Below are 12,761 nucleotides of genomic sequence, written 5' to 3'. Positions count from 1 at the left end.
ATTTCACATTAAAAGCCCCAACGTGCAGCAGATGAGTGCAGAGTTCTGTAGACAGTTTTGCTAATCTATGCTCAGACCTTGCCTGAGGGCGCGCGGTGGTGAGGTAAACGTGGCTTGAGTTATGGTACGTATGTCCGTCCAATTACTGAACTTCAGTGTTTTGACCGTGCAAATGAAAGACATACCCCCCCTATACACACACACACACACACACACTCTCTCTCTCCCTCTCAAGTTCTCAGAGGCAGTGTTTTGTTTGTTTTTTAACACGACGAAGAAGATGCAGCAAAACAGGTTTCAACTTGAAAAAAGATTAACTGAGCATCACCGCAGTCGGTGTGCACCAGCGACCGGTCGCTTATACCGTCTAGTTCCTCCTACCCGGTCAGCAGCCCTCTCAACCACAGCCACGTTATGAGACTCTGTTCCGTTGGATAATCATCAATTATTGACACTAATTCTCTAGTCTTAGCCTCAGTGTCATAATCGCTGGGCGCAGATAGAAATAAAAGATTCATTAGCACTGTGTTGTACTGATGAGGAGCATTCTTATTGAAGGTAGAGAGGTGTGTGTGTGTGTGTGTGTGTGTGTGTGTGTCCGGTAGGGATTAGATAACTTGAGTTCATCAGGTTTACTGTTATGTTTCCTACCCAAGGCGGATGTGCTGGCATTAGTGTCTGTAGAGGACACACACTCTCTCTCTCTGTCTCTCTCTCTCGCTCTCGCTCTCGCTCTCTCTCTCTCTCTGTCTCTCTCTCTCTCTCTCGCTCTCTCACACACTCACACACACTCTCTGACCTCAGTTAACCATCTGAGCTCCTCCCTCTCTCTGCTGTTGGGGTCAAGACACAACAAATAACACATAATATCATTTGTAGACATATTTCTGTCTTCTTTCCTCCTCCTCTTTTCTTCTTCCTCCTCCTCTTTTCTTCTTCTTCTTCTTCTTCTTCTTCTTCTTCTTCTTCTTCTTCTTCTCCTCTTTGAACAGTGTAAATTGAGGTAAATGTAATCTGGAAGCAGCTGCAGATGATGATCTGGGACTGTTGCCGCCGCTGTCGAGCGCTGTTGAAGTTTGTTTCTCGTGCAACTGCCCTGCAATCCTGTTTTGTTGCAACTCTGTTTCGCATCACTTTTGCCTTCGCAGCTTTATTTTCATTTCTTATTTGTATCGTGTCATCACAAAGAAAGACAAGAGGAGACTGATAGAGATTTAAAAACAACACGATGAAGAGGCCAAGGGCAGCAGAAAGTGAGAACTTTGGAGAGAATCTCAGAGTGTGTGTAGTTTCTCTACAAAGGAAGCCGGAGCCGAACAGGCATGATGTTCTTCTGGCAGCAGACGTGCTGGTAATTAAAACTACGGGAAGCTCCTGTGAGGGATATGTGCAGAGATCTGAGCACAATTCAGAGCGAGGGATCAACAAATGTTATTGGACCATATGGAATATGTAATGTGCATGGCTGCTTCTGATGCTGATTCAATTGTCTGGATTTTTTTCTTTTTGTTTTCACCCTCCTCATCTTTTATGCTTTCTGATTTGTTTGCTGCCGGGTAAAGGCTACTCGTGTGATTCCAGCCTTTCTCCTTAAAAAGTGTCTTAGTGGCACGAGCCCTTCCCTCACCCCGCACTTAACTCTCCACCTGTCTCTTCTGTCATTTACCGCCCTGACTCTTGACTCTTGTGAGGCTAAAGTGTGCCCGAATAAGGGAGCGCCTCGGTGAATAGTGGCAGCTAAAGAGGCACAGGGGCTTAGCCGATCAGTAAGACACAAACTCCTCACACCAGCGAGATTTCAGCCCCAGCTTAAAGGCTTCGGGGGAATGGATTTGGACTAACATCACATGAAATTGCTTCTTCAAAGTCTCCTTATCTAGGCATGGGGAAAATCTCAAAATGGTTTTGCAAGTGGTTTTACGGCAAAAAAACATGCAATCACGTTTCACACTTTTAAATTACATACTTAGCTATTTTCTTTAGCGGGGCAGAGGGTCAAGTGCTTAAAGATTTGTCCCCCTTTCAGTCTCTTTCAGAAAGGTGCAATATTCGTGTTATCTTACTTTCACAGCCAGACGACTGCCCATTCTGAAAATGCATATTCCGAGCAGATGAATACTGATGAGCATTACAGACGTACATGAACACACACAAGCACATGTGTGGTGGGCTCGTCCCGGTGCAATTGAAACTGCGCACAAAAACAAACCTGAAAGGGATGATGGGACTCAGTTCCCAACTGAGAGACTTAAACTTGACTAATCTGATAAGTGCGGAGCTGAGACCAGCGCTGTATAAGCTGACTTTTATTTGTTCACCTGAAATATGGGACATCAGCAGTATTTATATTTAAAGCCACGATTTCTGCACACTTGACAGTCCCATTTCCCAAGTGATGCCAAACATGCTCGGATATGGAGAAATGGAGTCGCACACACGCTATCTGAGTGATGCAATTCAACAATGAAGTGTTGTTATTGCACCACCAACCACAAGGGATTTCTTTACTCTGGTTACAGGTGTGACGGTGATGTGGTTACCCATAGGGCGCTGGCATCATCACGGTCCCTATAATCAAGATGTGATTGGCCTGTTGGGCAAAGGCCAGTTCTAAATGCACACACTCCAATGACTGAACATTACGAACATTGAATAAGAATAAAACGTGTGTTGTCACTAAACATATTTTAATCATCGATCTGATGAATTTGAGATTCAAGCCCTCTTACTTAAGGACACTGCTCTGTCAAAGAGGTCATGGGAACATCCAGTTAAGTCTGGCCACCAGGATTGTTCAGCCATTCAGGTCGGAGCTGTTTGCAAATCATCAGCTGCAGGCGGATTATACCCCGAGTTTGACAGCAGTTCACACCTTACAGTAATTACAGTGTCGTCGCTGTCCAGTGACCTTAATGACTCACAACTGGCCTCAGCTAAACTCTGTATATAGAAAAAGTGTGAATAACTGACAAGAGGTTTAAATGCCAGTAAGGCCACTTGTTGATGGGCGCTGACGAATCAATCAGGTTTGGTATTAGTGTTTATATTTGTGCAGTAAAGGTCGTCATGATGGGAACTCAACCTGGACTTAGCATGTTGAAATTGCGTCTGGTTGACTGACGTTTCTAGAGCCTTCTGAGGCTGGTTTGATGAGTGTCTGGCTCGGGTCGGTGCCCGGACTGGTCTGCAGTGAGTTTCATTCTCAACGCTGATTGGTTTTCACGATATTACATCACATGAATTTGAGTTCAATTATTTAAACTGGAGCAATGAAAAGAAAATGCGTCACCCAGCGACAATGAGCATTTGGTGTGAACGCCCCTTGAGATTCTGCTGTCTTGCAGTAGTAGGATTTGGATACAGTGCTCTTATAAACTCACTTCTTTCTAACTCAAATTGACTGACTCGTGTCTCATGTGACATCGCTTGAGACATCTCCCTCTAGAGCCACTGAAGATTTTACACAACTTTTTTTCTTCAGAACTCCCTGGTCCTGTGAAGAGAGTATGTGAATGTGTTAATTTCCCCCTTTAAATACATTTGAAGGAGACACATACAAACCCTGATGGAGAGAGCACAGCAGCACCGGCAGCAGGAACATGATTCACAGTCAATTAACAAGCAGTTATGGTTCAAAAGAGCAGCAACACAATAAGGCCAAATTATGCCCTAAGGCTAAATGTTAAGTCATAGAAACTGTCTGACATTTTGTAGCTGCAACAGCCTATCAATTGTTTTTGAAATAATGCATTACATCAAGTAATAGTATTGGATTTACATTAAATTCTCCTCTGGGCAGGGACAGCCAAATCACTGGAATGCTGATTACTGAAGACAGTTTTTCCCATGTTCCTGTGTTTCTTTGTATTTTATACAATCTATTGACCTTTGTGATCAGAGTCGAGCCACAATCAGGGGGTCAAATGTACGCCTCGTTTCCACATAGCTCTGTGTTAGTATTCAAGTCATCCTGAAGCGTATTCCGTCCTGTGACCTCCGTTAACTCTGATGTGTGGCGAAACTCCTCCCCTGCGGTATTTTGGGGTCTGGAAATTACCTCTATGTACAAATTTTTACTTTTGTGGTGGACTGTGCACTTTGCGTCACAGGAAGTTAGCATAAAAACTAACCATCTGAGAGGCTATTTCATTCAATTCAGTTGTTTGACATTGTTAATTGTGAATATAAACTTGTTATTAATGTTTAATAAATTCATTTCATTCAAATTCATATTCATTTACGTTCATAAATATGCTGTTAATTTATATATGAATAGATATATTGATAATAATTGAACTATCTGCACCAATCTTAAAGCAATACAGAACAATTTACATGTGTCCATGAGTCCAACATGTAAATGTGCCACACAGGCTAGTCTTCATCTGCAGTCCCTGTCAGATGACGTTTGATATGCAAACTTAATTTCCCCTCCATTATTGCTGTTCATTGGACTTCCTGTAAATAGAGGTTGCTTCCCTGTTTTGTTCCTTTCCATGATGACACTGACACAGGTGGAAATCCTTTCTCTCATGGCTGCAGAGGCATCTCTGTCTAGCTGTAACATAGAAATGCATTTCTGTGCACTTAGCACTAGGGGGCTGAGTGTGTATATGAAACGGATTAATTAATGAAACAAAATTGCGTCATCACGGCCCCTATAATCAAGCTGTGATTGGCCTGTTGGGCAAAGGTCAATTCTAAATACACCCTCCAATGACTGAACATTACGAACATTGAATAAGAATAAAACGTGTGTTTTCACATTTTATCCCCCCCCCCGCGCTCTTATCGTGTCAGGGAGTTAGCATAAAAAAAAACTACTGTACAGTGATGAGATGATAGGAACATTAAAGGAGTTTGTATGCAGTAAACCGGGTGAAATGTAAATATGATATTGTAAAATATTCAATACTTCAAAGCTGAAGTGTCTCTTTGAGCTGTGAGTATTTTACGAGTGGTACGATACAGTATGCACGGACTGATTTATAAGCACAGAGCGTTCCTACATATCTAGAGCTGTGGTGTTTGGCCAGGCGACGCTCAGTCATTTGGACTCACCTCATATTCCCGAGCACTCATGTTGATCCTGGCTAACTGGGCCAGTGCCCATGGACCTCTAAGCCAATCGATCCTCCACAGAGACAGCACATGAGTACACAGGCGGCGTGGAGACCTCCTGCTGGGGAACTCCAAAGAAGCAATTAGAGGGTCTGTGCAAGTTACGCCTAAACAGTGCACCCTTATTATCTACCCATTTTTTCCCTTTGTATTCAAGTGAGATATAAATACACGCTGGCCCTCAGTCTGAGTTTAGATGCTTTTTTTTCCTTTTTCTGTTCAGTGTGCGGTGACTGTTTCTGCTTATTGTGCTCCCTAACAAGTTCCAGGCAGACTCATGTCCTCACACACACTCACTCCTCTGGGTCACTTGATTTCCCCAGGAAGTACCCACCAGACACTCTGCTCTGGGACAACTATAATGGACGTACTGTAAAGACCAGATGAGATGTTATATACAAAATGAGATATAATCTGGATATGATGAGGTTGTGAAATTCTTGCAGCATGGTTCTGATACAGTTTCAAGCACAACTGAGTCAGCTGAGGTTATTGTGAAAAGAGGCAAATTCATGGAGGATCTGGTTACTGTCACATCACTCACTCAATTCAACAGCAGGGCTCTCTCTCTCTCTCTCTCTCTCTCTCTCTCTCTCTCTCTCTCTCTCTCTCTCAGTGGTTATATATGTATCACAGATTCAGATAGTACATGACTCACCACTCCTCCACCGTCCTCTGGTGTTCATCTCTATTTGATCCTAAGCTGGTAAGTGAAAATAATACTTTAAAAAAAATAGTGACACAGGAAAAAGCATATTTTTTTATGAACACACACCACTAGACACACAAAGACAACACAGGCAGGCACACACACACACACACACTAGGGTGTGACCCTCCCATTGGCCTAGCATGTTGAATAACCTGTGTTGCATAACTGCGGTCAGATTTAAAAAGAGGAACATCATCCCCAAAGACACACACACACACTTGTTTCATGCTGTATCTGGGTCACAGAGTAGAAGAGAAATAATAACACAGAAGTCATTTCAGATTACATAGCTGAGATCAATAGCCCTCACTGTCTGAGCATGAAAGCTTCATTTTGCTGTGGCCTTCCCATGAAAAGGGCTGATTGTAGCCGGGATTGACAGTTTTATGGCATCGTGATGGTCATGACGATGTGTCTCCTACACACACACACACACACACACACACACACACACACACACACACACACACAGACACACACTGAAGCCTACATTAAGGCATTGTCATCAAATTGCACGAAGGAGAATGGAAGATGTGAACAACATGTTAAATAAGACACAGACACGCCTCAAACAGACAAACATACTGAGGCAATTGAAAATACATTTGCACTGACATGAAAAAGGACTGATGTGAAGTTCACCACAGGGTTTGTGATATAATACGTCCTGACAGGTCCAATGAAAAAACTTTCATGCAGCTGCAACACCCCTGTAAAAACAAGACGGCAAAGTTATTAAAGGCAAAGTTCAACTATTTAGGAAGCGTGATTATTTGCTTTCGTGCTAGATGAGCAAATTGACACCACTTCTGCCTGCACACAAATTTGAAGCTATTGGCTGCAGACATTTGTCCTAGCTTAGCATATAGCCACACGGAATTAGATGGCAAATACTGCTTAATATGGTTAGCATTAAAATCATGGTGTTTATTGGCAGGCAGATTTTGTTACTTTTGGACAGAGTGAGGCTAATTCATCCACCTACTTAGACTAATTTATGCTGGTTACACTCTTACCCAAATGAATACGAAAATAAACACAAGCATCAATTCTGTTCACAAAGACCGAGTAGTGTTGCTTTTAGTGGTTTGACTATACAGATGTGTCCACTGTTGTGATTGTGTGTGTGTGTGTGTGTGTGTGTGTGTGTAAGAGCGAGGGAGAGAGAGAGAGAGAGACAGAGAGCGAGAGCGAGAGAGGGGCTGAGCAAATCAATGGGCTGTGTGCAGCTCTACTATGAAATTAGATTTATCTCATTTGAAATAGTATAAAAAAATAAAACATCAATATGTGTCGGTCTGTGTTGATATTATGTCAGTGGCCACAAACAAGTCAATATATTGGAAACACTAACAATAATAATACTCCATAATATCCAAATGTGCTTTGAGTGACGGGATCTTAAATGACTCCTCAATACGTCTACACCCCTGTAACGTAGAGCTGTCCAATTGTGATCGGATCAGCCAAGATGGATGTTAATCCTAACCCAGGTCTGAACAGGATCTGATTCTCAGCAATGACCTGAAGGTTGAACTATTGTTTTAAACATGCAATAACAGATTTTTGGCGACTTGAAAAGAAACCTGAAACCCAGCACTGACATGTTGTTATTGCGGACTTGCCCATTTATATAAAGGCATGCTTCTGGTCATCTGGAAATTGTCTGTATCAAAGAAGTAAGTAGAAGTAAAGATCTAGGCTGTGTCTGAAATCCCCCACTCACTCACTATTCCCTACTTCACTATATGGTGACTTCTAAAAAGAACTATATCGTGAGCTCATCAGTAAAAGAAAAAAATATGCTTTCGGACACTACTACGCATTTTCTCTGCCCCTGTAATGACGTCATTGTTGCAGGACTATGACGAACAACAACAACGTCAGCTGGTGGAAAAATCCAGTATTTTACACTTAGTATTAATACTTTAATGTAAAAAAACATGTAGAATGAACATCTTTAAATGTAGAAATAAAATAGTTTGCTGCAGTTTGTGCTGTGATGCGCTGCTCTGCTCATATTTACATTTGTACGACAGGTTCGGGCTGTTCCATGCTGCCCTCTCTTCTCTCGTCTCTCCGCCCTGAGCACAATGCATGATGGTATGTATTGCTCAGTTGTAAACTTTTTTTTCATGCTGCATTGTGGGAAACAATGAGTGCACTATATAGGGTACAAGAGACTTAACAAAAAATGTTGGACATCACTACAAAATGGAAAAATCACTATATAGTGCACTACAGTATATAGTGATTTCGGACACAGCCCAAGAAGAAAGAGATTTTCTGGCCACTAGGTGGCAGTGTATAAAGAAGTAAATCATAAACTGTTAATAAAGATGGACAATGTGTGTCCACGTCCTCCCGAAATGCATACATACACCAAATACATGAGTTTGATAAGAACTGTATCTGACGTGTACTTTGACTTTTAAGTTTTATCCATGTCCAATCCACTAACATGGAGCAGGTTGGGCATTTTTGATCATCTTAAATTTATGTAATCTTGCAGTTTTCCCCCTTCAAACAAGCTTCAAATCTGATTTGCTTCATTCTTTCTGGGTTGACACGTGTCACTGGGGTTCTGTTTTCATCCGTGATGCTTAATTTGATTGTCCTGCCAGGATCTGATCACATTATGAGGACGAACAGTTAGGATCGGAGCCAAGGAACAAGTGATTCGATTTCAGTAGTAGTTGCCACTGTTACGCAAATATAACGTTTGCAGCCATGAACATCAAGCAAACAGAGATAGATACTTGTAACTAAATCACAAGATTAGGTTTTGCCAAGAACTTATACGGCAAGGAAAAGGAGTCATGATGTTTTTGAGTTTAAAAAACTTGTTGGATGGCAGGGACCCCTTTTCCCCTTTTCATGTTAGGAAACCTGTGGCAGTCCTCATACCCCGTGTCGTCACCTCTCATCTAATGCCTCTATGCAAGTCAGCAGACACACACATATACACACGCACGCACACAAACATTCCTGCTTTGATACAAATCCCTATGGTGAGCTTCTATCATCTCGAGCAATAACGAGCTGTCATTGGTCCTCAGTGATCTATCTGTCTGAATGTGTCAGCGAGCAGGCAGCCTGACTGAACGTCGGGCTAAAGCAGTTCTCCACTTCCAAGGCCTGTCAGTCAGCGCTGGGGGCACCTGAGACAGCCCCGTGTCGGTGAGGGATCATTTCTGAAGGCTGACACTGGATCAGAGACAGGAAAAAACCAGCCACGTCGACGTTTGACCCCACCCCCGCATACAGGGGGGAAGAAAAGAGAAGAAGTCGCGGCAGACTGACAGTTAAATGCCAAATAGGTTGTCTCAGGGGGATTTTTATATCTGACCAGCTCCTATTTTAAAGATAAGAGCGAGGCATCGGAGTTATTAAAGTTTAATGTAGATATATAAACATGTGCATTTACATGTTGAAATGAGCTTAAACTAAGTCAGCGGGCACCTTGGATATTCAGAATCTGAATGTCACCATGATACAAGATAAATAGCCCCCACAGATACCACCAAGATGCAGTCATCACAACAGCCCTGTGTAATGTATTCCCTCCACATTGCATGAGATATATTATCTAGCCTTCCTTATTGTGTCGGTGATAAATGCAGCACACATTAACTCCACCAAATGTGTTTCTACTATTTCCACAATAAAGGGGGCCTTACTTTCCGCTGACCTTCAGCGGGCTGCAAAGCCAGCACAAAATATGCATTTAGAAGAAGCAGCAGGAGTGGATGTGAGGGTTGCAGGAGATTGCTTTCTTTTGTACGGCGTCATGCAGGAACATGCATCACTGTCCGCCTCCAACAAACAGCCAGTAATATGCAGAAATATTAAGTAGGATCAGCAAATAAATATATGGAGTGGAGCTGGCGCTGTGACAGATGTTGGCTATTTGCATGGAGCTCCTCTGTCATGTCATTAACCAACTCTCTCAGCCAAGCAGGCGAAATGAATGAACTGGCTGCTCGGAGCGGCCGAGTGTCGGGGCTGTGCGGCGCTGAGGCGCTTTGTGCGATCGAGGAGCTTGTGGCCAAATCAGACCTGGGAAGCATCTACAGCCTCTGCAGCCAGGTGCTCACTCATGCCTGAGTGTACCACAATGAGTGTGTGTGTGTGTTCTGTGTGTGTGTGTGTGTGTATATATTGGACATTGTGGCCACTTTTAAAGAGCGGTTTTAGGATTAAGAATTGATTTTAGGCTTAAATTAGAGTCAGAGTAAGGTGGGGTTAGGCATTTAGTTGTGATGGGTAAGAATAGGGGCAAAATTTGGATTGTTGTAGAAGTCAATGTTAAGCCAAACCTGTGTGTGTTTGTTTGTGTCCCCACTTTCGGACCTACTTTTAATGGGCTGTTTCAGGGTTAAAACTGGGTTTTAGGGTTAGGGTTAGCATTAGGTTTAGGTTTGGGTTAGGGTAAGGATTATGGTTAGGCATTTATTTTGGGGTGAGGTTAAGGTTAGGTTAGGGGTTAAGGTTAGGGTAAGGGGCAAGGGAATGCATTATGCCAAGACTGATGTACAAACGTGTGTGTGTGTGTGTGTGTGTTTTATGCTGCTGCTGTAAGTTGAACTGAGGAGTACGTTTCAACCTCTGAACCTGCTGTAAAAAAAACAACACTTTAACATTTAAGTGGTGTGTGTGTTGTTATGTTAAAATGTACATGGACACACATGTGGGCACACACATGTGGGCACACACACTGTGCGTTCATGCGCCATGTGGTCAGTGGTTTGTTTTATTTCTCAGAAGGCAGCAGTACTGTGTATTAAAGATTGATTTAGCCAGCGAAGCAGAGAATGTGTATTCATGCCACTCTCCGCGTGTTCTCTGGTCAAGGCCACTGAGTTTCATCCAGCTGAAAACCCACACCCTACTGTATGGCTTCAGGGACAGTACATCTGACCTCCACCTAGCTGAACATAAATGAGTGAAGAGAAAAAACACAGAACAATCCCCTTTATTAACCCCCCCAGGAGCGTATGGGGCTCTTACAATCAGCCCCGGCATTGTTCATGCCGCTTGGCGTATATCGAGCACGTCGCCGACGCGCCTCCCAGTCTGCTCTAATGGCGTGGGTCATCAAGCACTGTTCAAGATGGAAAAAAGAGAAACAAGTATTGATTTGAAAATGTCTTGTTCTGTTATTTTCAAAAGCTTTCATCTGTATTTTTTTTCCTCTGAACTCGGTGTAGAGCCTCGGGTCATGGTTGGGGATTTTATAGAATGTTCTGTGATCAGTGTTCTTTTCTTTCTACATGAGTCTGTATGGGTGTATGTGTGTGTGTGTGTGCTCATGCATGTATCAAATCTTGTCAGCCGCAGAATACGTACGAGGAGGCAGGAGAGTCATATATCTGACGAAGTGCAGCCAATAAAGTATAATTCATGACTGTTACAGTGCCCATGGATAGTAGTCATTACTCTTGTGTTGGTGTGCGTGTAGTATATCACGCCTCAAAACAACAGCCCTCATCACTATATTGATTGCCTGACACCTTCTGAAACATGTTTTTTTTCCTTGAGAGAGCAACAGAGTGCAAGATAGAGAGACGAGGGGGATTGAGAAAGCACGATGTTGACGGGGGTGGAAACACAACTGTCTGTCTCAATGCTGCCGCAGCCGTGCTGTTGACTGGGGGTGTGTAGGTGGTCTCATGCCACCAGTACATGCACTTCACTGTGTTAGGGGCTGATTCCAGGCCAGTTAGCATCGATTCAGAGATACAGAACGTACTGTCCAATCTCTCCGTTTTCTCCAGTTTGTTCTTTTATTTTTTTTTCCTCAAACAGTACCCAGCATTGTTTTCTGATCAGTCAGCGAGGATTTGTCGTGCCGGCCACACTCGCTTCTCTGTGGACACGCTGCTAATGTGTTGTGTGTGTGAAAGAACATTCTCATGTGATCATCATCCATCTCTCTGTCCGTCCAAGTTGAAGTTGTCCCCTGCGCAGGCTTCCCTCAAGGAAAGCTGTGCTGTCTGTAGCGTTTTCTGTCAACGTTCTCCGTCAGTGTCGGGTCTCCTTCGGTGTTTCCTCGTCGTGTCGAATCACCGCGTTTGATCGATGTGTGTGAGCCGGTGGTGGCAAACAGCAGCCTCTTGCTATAGGTGCGTTTGACATAGAAAGTTCAGCTGGAGCCCCAGTCGGTGCAACATGTTCAGCTTAGAGGAACTAATGGGATTGATGTTAAAGGGTCACTTCATTCCCCCCCCAAAAAACTGTTTCTGAAAAGATAAAGTTGTTGATGTGTGTTTTTTAGTGCTGCTCAAACAATATTCCAGTCATCTCTGTTATATTGGGGTGGGGGGCAGAATTTATCTTTGGAAATCTGGATCAGGAAATCTCCAAATTTGATTAATTTCAATACGATTAACTCAAAATCAATTCACGAGTTTCTAACAAGGGGCAGCCATGTGTTTGGGTCACAGTTACACTAACTGGCAGTTAGGTTTAGTGGTCTTGATGTTAATGACTGATGAAAAGAACTAATAAGTAAGTGTACGGAGTCTTGTATTTATTGGTTAAAATTTTTTACTGAAATAACTTAGTGACATGTTAGTCTTCTGCCTGTGTGAGCATAATGACACAAATTGGTTGTTATTGACTATCACAGGTCTTTTGCAGAAACAGTGGTTGGCCTAAGAAAAGAAAAACCTGGTAGGTGAATTGGATATCTCATTGAAGGTAAGCGTCACTCAGTGTGTGCACTAGTGTCCTTCTCCACTTGATTCTCCTGAGAACATGCAATTCTAATGCACTGCTACTGGCAGTTTGCTGACATCCACTGTGTCCTGGTAAATATAACTTTGTTAAAAACAGAATTTTCTTTCAAGTCTGAGAAGTAATTCAGAAGAATAATATATGAGGATTTTCGTTCTCATGTGAACACATCTTTATCCATATCTATAAT

At 42.8% G+C, this 12,761-nt stretch overlaps 1 protein-coding gene and 1 long non-coding RNA gene across 3 annotated transcripts in view; one reads left to right on the top strand and one right to left on the bottom strand.

Annotated features, from left to right (window-relative positions):
* Window positions 1-12,761, top strand: part of nrsn1l (neurensin 1-like) — a 110,450-nt gene that overhangs the window by 50,976 nt on the left and 46,713 nt on the right. The window lies entirely within an intron of this gene.
* LOC124855028 lies at window positions 4,478-5,805 on the bottom strand. The gene is made up of 3 exons (XR_007034966.1): window positions 5,780-5,805; window positions 5,062-5,182; window positions 4,478-4,558 (listed from the first exon to the last, which is right to left on the bottom strand). It is a non-coding gene; the product is annotated as an uncharacterized LOC124855028 (long non-coding RNA).

Source organism: Hippoglossus stenolepis, chromosome 17, assembly GCF_022539355.2.
Source record: "Hippoglossus stenolepis isolate QCI-W04-F060 chromosome 17, HSTE1.2, whole genome shotgun sequence".
NCBI lineage: Eukaryota > Metazoa > Chordata > Actinopteri > Pleuronectiformes > Pleuronectidae > Hippoglossus > Hippoglossus stenolepis.
This window is presented reverse-complemented; position numbering and strand designations above follow the sequence as displayed.